Source organism: Neovison vison, chromosome 4 (assembly GCF_020171115.1).
Source record: "Neovison vison isolate M4711 chromosome 4, ASM_NN_V1, whole genome shotgun sequence".
In the NCBI taxonomy this organism is placed as follows: domain Eukaryota; kingdom Metazoa; phylum Chordata; class Mammalia; order Carnivora; family Mustelidae; genus Neogale; species Neogale vison.
In genome coordinates this window covers 72,717,812-72,729,179 of record NC_058094.1, presented here as the reverse complement: position 1 = coordinate 72,729,179, position 11,368 = coordinate 72,717,812, and positions in this window count along the sequence as shown.

Here is an 11,368-nt window from a genome sequence, read left to right as displayed (position 1 = left end):
ATGGGTGAAGGGGACTGTGTGGGAGGTACAAGCTTACAGTTCTGGATGAAAGGTATAGCATAGGGAATATAGGCAATGGTATTATAACAGAGTTACATGCTTACAGATAGTAACTACACTGTGTTGAGTATAGCCTAATATATAAAGTTGTAGAATCACTATGTTGTGCACCTAAAACTCATGCAATATTGTATGTTAACTATACCTCGATAAAAAAGAAAGATATAATTTTTATATCTCTACAGATAACTTGTAAGAATTAATTTCTAAGTTAGATAATAATGCCAAATAAAATATCAATGTACAAAAATTATTTGCATTTCAACATGTTATCAATAAGGTGTTTAAAAATGAAATGAATTTATCATTTATAATTGCAAAAACATCAAATATTCTATCTAAAACTTCATGTAAAAAAACATGGATCCATATACACTTCTGCATATAGAAATGAATTTGGGGTGGGTACTGCTGTGAAACATGAAGTAAACAAAAACTTTTTCAAAGATAATAGCATGAGGAACAACAGAAATGCTCATTCATTACTAGTGGGACTACAAAGTGGTATATTTACTTAGGAAGACAATTTGACAGTCTTTTTTTTTTTTTTTTTTTTTAAAGATTTTATTTATTTATTTGAGACAGAGAGAGTGTGAGAGAGAGCATGAGCGAGGAGAAGGTCAGAGAGCGAAGCAGACTCCCCATGGAGCTGGGAGCCTGATGTGGGACTCGATCCCGGGACTCCAGGATCACGCCCTGAGCCGAAGGCAGTCGTCCAACCAACTGCGCCACCCAGGCGTCCCAATTTGACAGTCTTTTACAAAGTTAACACAGTCTTACCATATGATCCAGCAAACATGCTCCTTGGTATTTGCCCAATTGATTTGAAAAGCCAACCCCATACAAAAACCTTCCTGTAAATGTTTATTGCAGCTTTATTGGTAATCTCCCAAAAATGGAAGCAACCAAGATGTCCTTTAAAAGCTGAATGGATACAATGTGATTCATCACAATATTATTATTCAGAGATATGGAGAAATGAGCAGAAAGGTCACAAAGACAGATGGCAAGATATCAAAGGCATATTACTAAGTGAAAGAAACCAGTTATGTAACATTCTAGAGAAGAAAAAACTATAAAGACATAGATCAAACATAGTGAATTTTTAGGGGAATAACGTGATTCTCTGTGATAATATAATTGTGAATGCAGTATATATATGCATTTGTCAAAACTCTTAGAACTATGTAGCACAAAAAAAAAAAAACCTTAATGGATGCAAAATCTTAATTATCATTTAGGAGTTTGGGATATTCCAGAAAGAAATGCAGACTCTGACAAGGAGGTCTAACTGTATTACAAACAAAACAACTGAAAGAATCTCCCTGAAGGGGTTGGGGGGAAGGTGATAAGCTGAGTATTGGAGCGGCATCTATAAGACAAAAGATATAAGGAACTACACAGAAGCACTGTATTCTAATCGACAAAGTTGTTTCCCATGGGATTATGTGTTACCAATTCTGACAGTTCTCTACATGTATACCAGAATGGAACAATTAAGTAAATGTGTGACAGATAGTGGGAGCCAGATTCCTCACTGTTGGAGTGGGAGATTACAATAAAGTGAAAAGAAGGACCTAAAAATATCCATGGTGGCATCAAATGAATTCATGTTTAGCTTAATGTAGGTATAGATGGTTGTATATAAATACTTCTATATACAACCATCTATACCTACATTAAGCTAAACATAGAAATATTTATAGGGACGCCTGGGTGGCTCAGTTGGTTAAGCAGCTGCCTTCGGCTCAGGTCATGATCCCAGTGTCCTGGGATCGAGTCCCACATCGGGCTCCTTGCTGAGCGAGGAGCCTGCTTCTCCCTCTGCCTCTGCCTGCCTCTCTGTCTGCCTGTGCTCGCTCTCTCTCCCTCTCTCTCTCTGATAAATAAATAAAATCTTAAAAAAAAAGAAATATTTATAGATCTGTTTAAATACACAGGTTATATATCATGTATATTTTCTGCTTTTTGGATAAAATGGCCTAAAAGAAATGACATCCCTATTGCAACTTGCATAGATAGCATCCACATTTTGGTTTCTAATGCTATTCTCTAAAAAAGGGACCAAGGCTCCTTGAAGAAATGGCTGATTCTAAGACTGGGACAGAAAATATACAAGATGAACCTGGAGCATTTGTAGTGCCAGAAAATAAGAAGTAGCTTAAAAAACAAACCAAAAAACCCAAACTATATTGATAGGAATATCAAAAAAACACAAGGGGAACACTGACAGAGCTCCCAGTGACCAAAGCTGAAACAGTTTGAGCAACAAAATGAATGAATAATACTGGATTATTCAGAAATAAATATCACATTTATACATATATAAATAAGAGATTGAATAAATTAATAAATGCAGAAGAGATAAATCTTTCATGCAGAAGAATTCCAAATAATTTAAATAAATACTCTCCACTTCAGGAGGGGAAGCATAACTCTCACTCTATAAGTATGTGTTGCACATAGTGATTTTCTTCCAAAATGTATGATAACGGGGCTAAAACTTTACAGTGGAGAAACCTGGCAAACACTAACTTCAGCCAGGTGATTAAAGCCAGTTCGACAAGTCATTAATCATACTGGTAGTATGTGTGCTTATTATGATGTAATGATAACAGCTCTTTACCTCTGTGATCTCCTCCAAGTACCTATAGTCCCAGCTTAATCATGAAAGAAAACATCAGACAAATTCCAGTAAAAAGGTATTTTACAAAATACCTGGCCTATACTCAGCAAAACTGCCAAGGCCATTAAAAACAAGGAAAGTCAAGGGGTGCCTGGGTGGCTCTAGTTGGTTGAATGTCTGCCTTTGATTCAGGTCATGATCCCAGGGTCCTGGGGAGCCTGCTTCTCCCTCTGCCTGCTAATTCATTTGCTTTGTGTGCTCTCTGTCTCTTTCTTTGTCAAATAAATACAATCTTTAAAAACAAAAACAAAAACAAGGAAAGTCAGGAAACTGTCACAGCCAAAGAGAGAGGACAGCTAAATTTAATGTGGAATCCTAGATGAGATCCTGGAACAGAAAAAGGATATTAGGGGAAAATCTAAGGAAATCTAAATAAAGTATGATCTTTAAGTTAATAATAATGCATCAACACTAGTTCATTAATTATAACACATTTATTGGGGTGCCTGGGTGGCTCAGTGGGTTAAAGCCTCTGCCTTTGGCTCAGGTCATGATCCCAGGGTCCTGGGATAGAGCCCCACATTGGGCCCTCTGCTCAGCAGGGAGCCTGTTTCCTCCTCTCTCTCTGCCTGCTTCTCTGCCTACTTGTGATCTCCATCTGTCAAATAAATCAATAAAATCTTAAAATTATAACACATTTATTATAATAATGTAAAATGTTAATAATAGCAGAAACTGAAGGTGGGTATATGGAAACTGTACTAGCTTCTTCATTTTTCTGTAAATCTAAAACTTATAAAAATAAGTTCTCTTAACTAACTAAAGTTAAATTAAAAATGTGATGAACACTTAATAACAAATTAGATATAAATGAAGAGAAAATCAAAAGAGATCAGAAAATATCATCCAGAATAAAGGAAAGGAGACAAAAAAAGAGATAAAATAGAAAAGAGGTTAAGAAGCTAACAGAAGAGAGTGAGTTCCAGACATGAGTTCCTGAAGGAGAGAAAAGAAGGGATGGTGCAGGGCAATATTTCAAAAGATAATAGCTTACCATGTTCCAGAACTGATGAAGGATATCAGTCTTCACATTCAAAATCCCAATGAACCCAAGCAGGTTAAATAAGAAAAAAACACATTCCAAGAATCATCACAGTGAAACTGTAGAAAGATCAAAGAAAAAAAATCACAGTAGCAGCCTTTCGGTTGACAAGTGACTTCTCTAAAGCAAAAATGACAGCTAGATGAATGTCTCTGGTGTCCTAAAAGAGAATGACTAGTAACCTTGAATTAATGTCCAGAGAAGTTATCTTTCAAAAATCAAAGTAAAATGAGCACTTTTTTCAGATAATCAAAACCCCCAGATGCCTGCTACTTTAAGCCTGTTCATTTTTGCATCAAACTGTATAATTAAATGAGGATGTGAAATTACTACTCTTAAATCTTTTAAGCTTGTGATGATTCCCCTAGTCCCTGCTATTTTCCCTAACAAGGTAGAGTACTGAGATTTATGATGTGCTGCTCAATAGCAAGAGAGGTGTCCAGGGACTTGGCCCTATATAATCATTGGTTTTGGTCGTTGGCATCAATGTTGGGATGTTGCCTGCTTCTAAAGCTGCTACTCAAGATACTACATTCAGGAACTGTTAAAAATAACCATGAAATGGGATTGGAGTTTAGTTTTTCCAGGAGGCTAATGTAAAAACTTCACTGTTCTTTTATAGCTCATAAGCCCCAAATAAGACTCGGGGTTTGAAACAGTGTTTTGGGTTCCCAGCAGTTAGCTCAGAGACAGTGCCTGAAAGCATGTGAAAGATTTGGTATTTTCATTACACTAAGGAAGTACCCTGGTAAGTGGCTTTCGGACCCTCTGATTATGGTTAGGGAAAATCGCACTAGGACATACATAATGGATATATTTCGGGGTTCATTTTGAAGTCCACCTTGCTTTCCTTTATTAAAGAAGCTCTTGCCTGTGAACGATTTCAGGATTGGGGAATGAGGGAAGATTGAACCCATTTGTTGCAATGGCGCCTGACAGCCTTTTGTTCCCCTACCTGAATTTTTATTTTCATTTTTGATTTTCTTCCAGGAAACTATGTTCAATTGACCATGACAATACTGTAAATCAAAATGTGTTTACTGTGCCTGTCCTACTGCTTCTTACGATAACCATGCTTGCCTCATACGGTGCTGTGGCTTGGCATTTTGTCACCCTGGGGTCTGGAACAGCTCTTATTCTCCATAGCAGAACAGTGCGATCTCCCCAAGTCTTGCTATAAATAGGAATTTGATTTTGGATAAGCACAGGTGGTGATTTAATTAACTAATCTAGCCATTTTATTCCATGGAGTGTTACATTCCTTTCTGGGTTTATGGATAGGAATTGTCACCGCCACCTGCCTTATTTTGCCTGGAACCAATTCCAGCCTTTGCTTGTTACTTGTAATGTTGCTACCCTGGGTTAATTAGGGTTTTTGAATGCAAGCAACAGAAACCCATATTAAAAAATGAAGGAGGTTGATCAGGATACTATTGGAGAAGCTCACAGAATGGTTAGGTTGCTGGGCGCCATATTGGGAAAGCAGACAGGAATCAAGGATCTCTGAAGTGGGGGCACAGGTGGAGGTGAAAGGGATAGCAGTTAAGGGGAGGCGATGGGGATCTGAGTCACCATAGTTCATGATCTGTGAATTAGTAGCCCCTCCAAAATTATCTTTATCATGTTTTTTGCTTCTTTAATCCTGGCAAACTTCTAAACACAGCAAAAATTCAAATGTATGTAGCATACTCCATTGTAATTGCTCTATCAAAAATTCACAAAAGTGTTATTGCAAGTCTATTTTGACATTTCTGAAATCACTTTTTTATTCATCTCTTTCCATCAATACACTAAGAGACAAGAGAACAAATAGTTAAGACAATGAGAATTGTGTTCTATCAAAACCAGTAACAACTATGCTACCTCTAAGCATGACCTTCTTTAATCAGCTTATAAATATCTACCCTCCCCCCCAAATAATCTTAAGGTAAGAAATTGAGTAGTAATTAGAACAGTAGCTACTCAAATTTCTGGTAAAAAATCAACTTGGTAAGTTTTATCAAAAGTATCCAAGAACATGCTATGGCAATTTCCAGGTTTAAGAAGTAAATGTGCTTATTAGATTGGTAATAGGATGCAAAGTTGAATTATCCTAGATCTAAAACCAGGTAATTACCATTAGGAAGGCTTTTATAAACTGAAATCAGGAACAAAAGAAGTAGAAAAATTCACAAATAAGACCAAAAATGCAGATTTAGGATATTGGAACAAGTATAACAGGAGCACTTGGGTGGCTCAGTCATTAAGCATCTGCCTTCTGCTCAGGTCCTGGTCCCCGAGTCCTGGAATCGAGCCCTGCATTGTGCTCCCTGCTCAGTGGGAAAGCTGCTTCTCCTCTCCACTTCCCCTGCTTGTGTTCTTGCTCTTGCTATCTCTGTCAAATAAATAAATGAAATCTTTAAAAAAAAAAAAAAAAGTATAGCATATAAGAGCTAAGGAGACCAAAAGAGCTGGATGTTTCAGATCTTCAAGAAAAATAAGAAACAATTCACATTTCTCCTTTTCTTTATCTGCTGAGAATATATTACCTGGATAAATTAAAGTTAATCCCTGGCTGCTAATGTCATTTGGGGAGACACCCCGTTCAAAGCTTCTGGGGGCTTCTGCTGTAAGAAGAGAGTTCCCCCTACCAGGGAACAGAGAGAAACATTTGGATTGGTTGAACTATTTAGAGCTGTATCTAGAAATATCTTGTAAATGGATAGATAATTACCAAAACTGTCTCAGTTATTTAGAGAAACATCAGACAATTCTAAATTCAGACTAGATTAATGAAGAATAAATTCTTTCTCTGGCCCCTTCTGCTGTGGCTTTTGAGTAACTTGAACTTGCTTGCCAACTTCAGGGCAGGCAAGGAGTGAACACATGTCTTAGCCATAGTTGTGCTCAGGGACTGGTGACCACAGGGATTAAAAGTCAGAGACAGTCTTCCCGAAGTTGTAAAATAGATTCATGGTCAGTGGAGTGGGTGCAAAGACCGAAGTACAGCTCCATGAACTAATTCAGACTAATTATTTCATCCCCAAAACAATCAGACTCAGGTTTCCCTTTTATCAAATGAAGATGCTCATCTCTGAGCTCATTCTGGATTGATGTTTTCATGCTCTGTATTTACTCATTAAGGGAGAATTATTTTAAAATGAAAAAAGAAATTGCTGTTACGTATTTCTTTTAAACAATTTTGTCTTGGTCCAATACTGTCAGACTGCATGCTTATTCGCTGTTAACACTAGGGGTCAGGCTAAGAATAGTCGTTTTCTATGCTATTATGATCTCTATCAGATAGTATAAGTACCTTGATATTTCAATTTTTTTAGTTATGTGTTCTGAATTTCCATTATATATTGACAGATTACTCATGCATGTTTTTAAGAAAAAAGATAAAGATTTTCCCTAAAAACTAAAAAAGTAAGGAAATAAAAATATACTTTCAGAATTTTTAATGCCAGTATTACAAATGAAAGTCTAACAGGCATTTTGAAAGTAAATCTTACAACCGTATGCAGAGTTAGCAATCTCCATTACCTCTACTGAAATACACTACTGTTATGTGCATTTTCCTAAACTTCCCTACTTCTTGCTCCTTTTCTTTTCTCTATCCTGTGGAATTATACATACTATGACAAAAGCAAGAGTTTGCCACAAACTCAAAATAATCTTGAAAGTCAAATAAATGCAGTCATAAAGATGGGAAATTAATAGGATCCACTTTAAAGTTATTTTCCAGTGGATTTTTACCATCATTTTAACATCTTTACGGCTCTAGGTATTTATGTTTGTTAACTGATTAAGAGTATAGGGGCTCCATATACACAAGCGGTCTCTCACACAAATGCACACAGAAATACACACAGTTTGATTTTGCATAGAATTGGTAAGTTATTTCCCTTTCCATCAGTAATTCAAAGCAGAGCAGGGAAAAGTATAAAGGTGTGGGTACAGCTCAAAAGAGTTCAGAAAACATTTACGGCTTCATGGGCTATAAAAGTATTTTATATTGGAAGATGGCGGAGAAGTAGCAGGCTGAGACTACCTCAGCTAGCAGGAGATCAGCTAGAGAGCTTATCTAAAGATTGCAAACACCTGCAAATCCATTGGCAGATCGAAGAGAAGAAGAACAGCAATTCTAGAAACAGAAAAACAACCACTTTCTGAAAGGTAGGACTGGCGGAGAAGTGAATCCAAAGCGACGGGAAGATAGACCCCGGGGGGAGGGGCCGGCTCCCGGCAAGCAGCGGAGCAACGGAGCACAAAGTCAGGACTTTTAAAAGTCTGTTCCGCTGAGGGACATCGCTCCGGAGGCTAAACCGGGGCGAAGCCCGCACGGGGTCGGCGTGACCTCAGGTCCCGCGGGGTCACAGAAGGATCGGGGGTGTCTGATTGTCGCACAGCTTGCGGATATTGGAACGGGAAAGCCGGCTGCAGAGACAGAGCCGACAGTAAGCTCGCAGCTTGGAGTTGCCTTGAACCGGTCGCAAGCTCGGTGAGCTCGGAGCGCGGCCGGAGGTTAGGCAGATGGAGTTACTAGGAGCTGTTCGCTGAGGGCGCACTGGGGAGCGGGGCCCCGGGCTCTCGGCTCCTCCGGGCCGGAGACCAGGAGGCCGCCATTTGTATTCCCGTCCTCCGGAACTCTACGGAAAGCGCTCAGGGAACAAAAGCTCCTGAAAGCAAAGCCGAGCAGATCACTCAGCCCGGCCCCTGGTAAGGGCGGTGTAATTCCGCCTGGGGCAAAGACACTTGAGAATCACTACAACAGGCCCCTCCCCCAGAAGATCAACAAGAAATCCAGGCAAGACCAAGTTCACCTACCAAGGAGTGCAGTTTCAATACCAAGGAGAGAGCAACAGAATTCCAGAGGAGGAGAAAACAAACCACGGAACTCATGGCTTTCTGCCTGTGATTTTTTAGTCTTGCAGTTAATTTAATTTTTTTCTTTTTCATTTTTTTTTTCTCTTCTTCTGCTAAAATTTTTTATAACTTTTACCCTTTTCTTTTTTAACGTTTTTTAACTAGATTATCTAATATATATATATTTTTCTTTTTATACTTTTCTTTATTCATTTTCTTTTTTTAAAATTTTTTTTTCTTTCTTTATTTTTGAACCTCTTTTTATCCCCAAATGAGAAGAGATCATAATCTCTTGAATCTTTTTTTTTCTTAATTCTTTTTTAAATTCTTGATTGAATTTTTAATTCAATCTCTTTTTTTTATTGTTTTTTCTTTATTTTCTTTCTTTCTTTTTGAACCTCTTTTTATCCCCAAATCAGAAGAGATCCCAATCAGAAGAGATTGGGTGATCCCAATCAGAAGAGATTGGGAGATCCCAATCAAAGGAAATCCCAATCAGAGGAGATTTCTCCCCTCACGATTTGGGATCTCTTCTGATTTGGTTAAAGCATATTTTCCTGGGATTGTTGCCACCCTTTTAGTATTTTACTTGCTCCTTCATATACTCTTAGCTGGACAAAATGACAAAGCGGAAAAATTCACAACAAAAAAAAGAACAAGAGGCAGTACCGAAGGCTAGGGACCTAATCAATACAGACATTGGTAATATGTCAGATCTAGAATTCAAAATAACAATTCTCAAGGTTATAGCCGGGCTTGAGAAAGGCATGGAAGATATTAGAGAAACCCTCGCCAGAGATATAAAAGCCCTTTCTGGAGAAATAAAAGAACTAAAATCTAACCAAGTTGAAATCAAAAAAGCTATTAATGAAGTTCAATCAAAAATGGAGGCTCTCACTGCTAGGATAAATGAGGCAGAAGAAAGAATTAGCGATATAGAAGACCAAATGGCAGAGAATAAAGAAGCTGAGCAAAAGAGGGACAAACAGCTACTGGACTATGAGGGGAGAATTCGAGAGATAAGTGACACCATAAGACGAAACAACATTAGAATAATTGGGATTCCAGAAGAAGAAGAAAGAGAGAGGGGAGCAGAAGGTATACTGGAGAGAATTATTGGGGAGAATTTCCCCAATATGGCAAAGGGAACGAGCATCAAAATTCAGGAGGTTCAGAGAACGCCCCTCAAAATCAATAAGAATAGGCCCACACCCCGTCACCTAATAGTAAAATTTACAAGCCTTAGTGACAAAGAGAAAATCCTGAAAGCAGCCCGGGAAAAGAAGTCTGTAACATACAATGGTAAAAGTATTAGATTGGCAGCTGACTTATCCACAGAGACCTGGCAGGCCAGAAAGAGCTGGCATGATATTTTCAGAGCACTAAACGAGAAAAACATGCAGCCAAGAATACTATATCCAGCTAGGCTATCATTGAAAATAGAAGGAGAGATTAAAAGCTTCCAGGACAAACAAAAACTGAAAGAATTTGCAAACACCAAACCAGCTCTACAGGAAATACTGAAAGGGGTCCTCTAAGCAAAGAGAGAGCCTACAAGTGGTAGATCAGAAAGGAACAGAGACAATATACAGTAACAGTCACCTACAGGCAATACAATGGCACTAAAATCATATCTCTCAATAGTTACCCTGAATGTTAATGGGCTAAATGCCCCAATCAAAAGACACAGGGTATCAGAATGATTAAAAAAACAAAACCCATCTATATGTTGCCTCCAAGAAACTCATTTTAAACCCGAAGACACCTCCAGACTTAAAGTGAGGGGGTGGAAAAGAATTTACCATGCTAATGGACATCAGGAGAAAGCAGGAGTGGCAATCCTTATATCAGATCAATTAGATTTTAAGCCAAAGACTATAATAAGAGAGGAGGAAGGACACTATATCATACACAAAGGGTCTGTCCAACAAGAAGATCTAACAATTTTAAATATCTATGCCCCCAACGTGGGAGCAGCCAACTATATAAACCAATTAATAACAAAATCAAAGAAACACATCAACAATAATACAATAATAGTAGGGGACTATAACACTCCCCTCACTGAAATGGACAGATCATCGAAGCAAAAGATCAACAAGGAAATAAAGGACTTAAACGACACACTGGACCAGATGGACATCACAGATATATTCAGAACATTTCATCCCAAAGCAACAGAATACACATTCTTCTCTAGTGCACATGGAACATTCTCCAGAATAGATCACATCCTCGGTCCTAAATCAGGACTCAACCAGTATCAAAAGATTGGGATCATTCCCTGCATATTTTCAGACCACAATGCTCTGAAGCTAGAACTCAACCACAAGAGGAAGTTTGGAAAGAACACAAATACATGGAGACTAAACAGCATCCTTCTAAAGAATGAATGGGTCAACCGGGAAATTAAAGAAGAATTGAAAAAAATCATGGAAACAAATGATAATGAAAATACAACGGTTCAAAATCTGTGGGACACAACAAAGGCAGTCCTGAGAGGAAAATATATAGCGATACAAGCTTTTCTCAAGAAACAAGAAAGGTCTCAGGTACACAACCTGACCCTACACCTAAAGGAGCTGGAGAAAGAACAAGAAAGAAACCCTAAGCCCAGCAGGAGAAAAGAAATCATAAATATCAGAGCAGAAATCAATGAAATAGAAACCAAAAAAACAATAGAACAAATCAACAAAACTAGGACCTGGTTCTTTGAAAGAATTAATAAAATT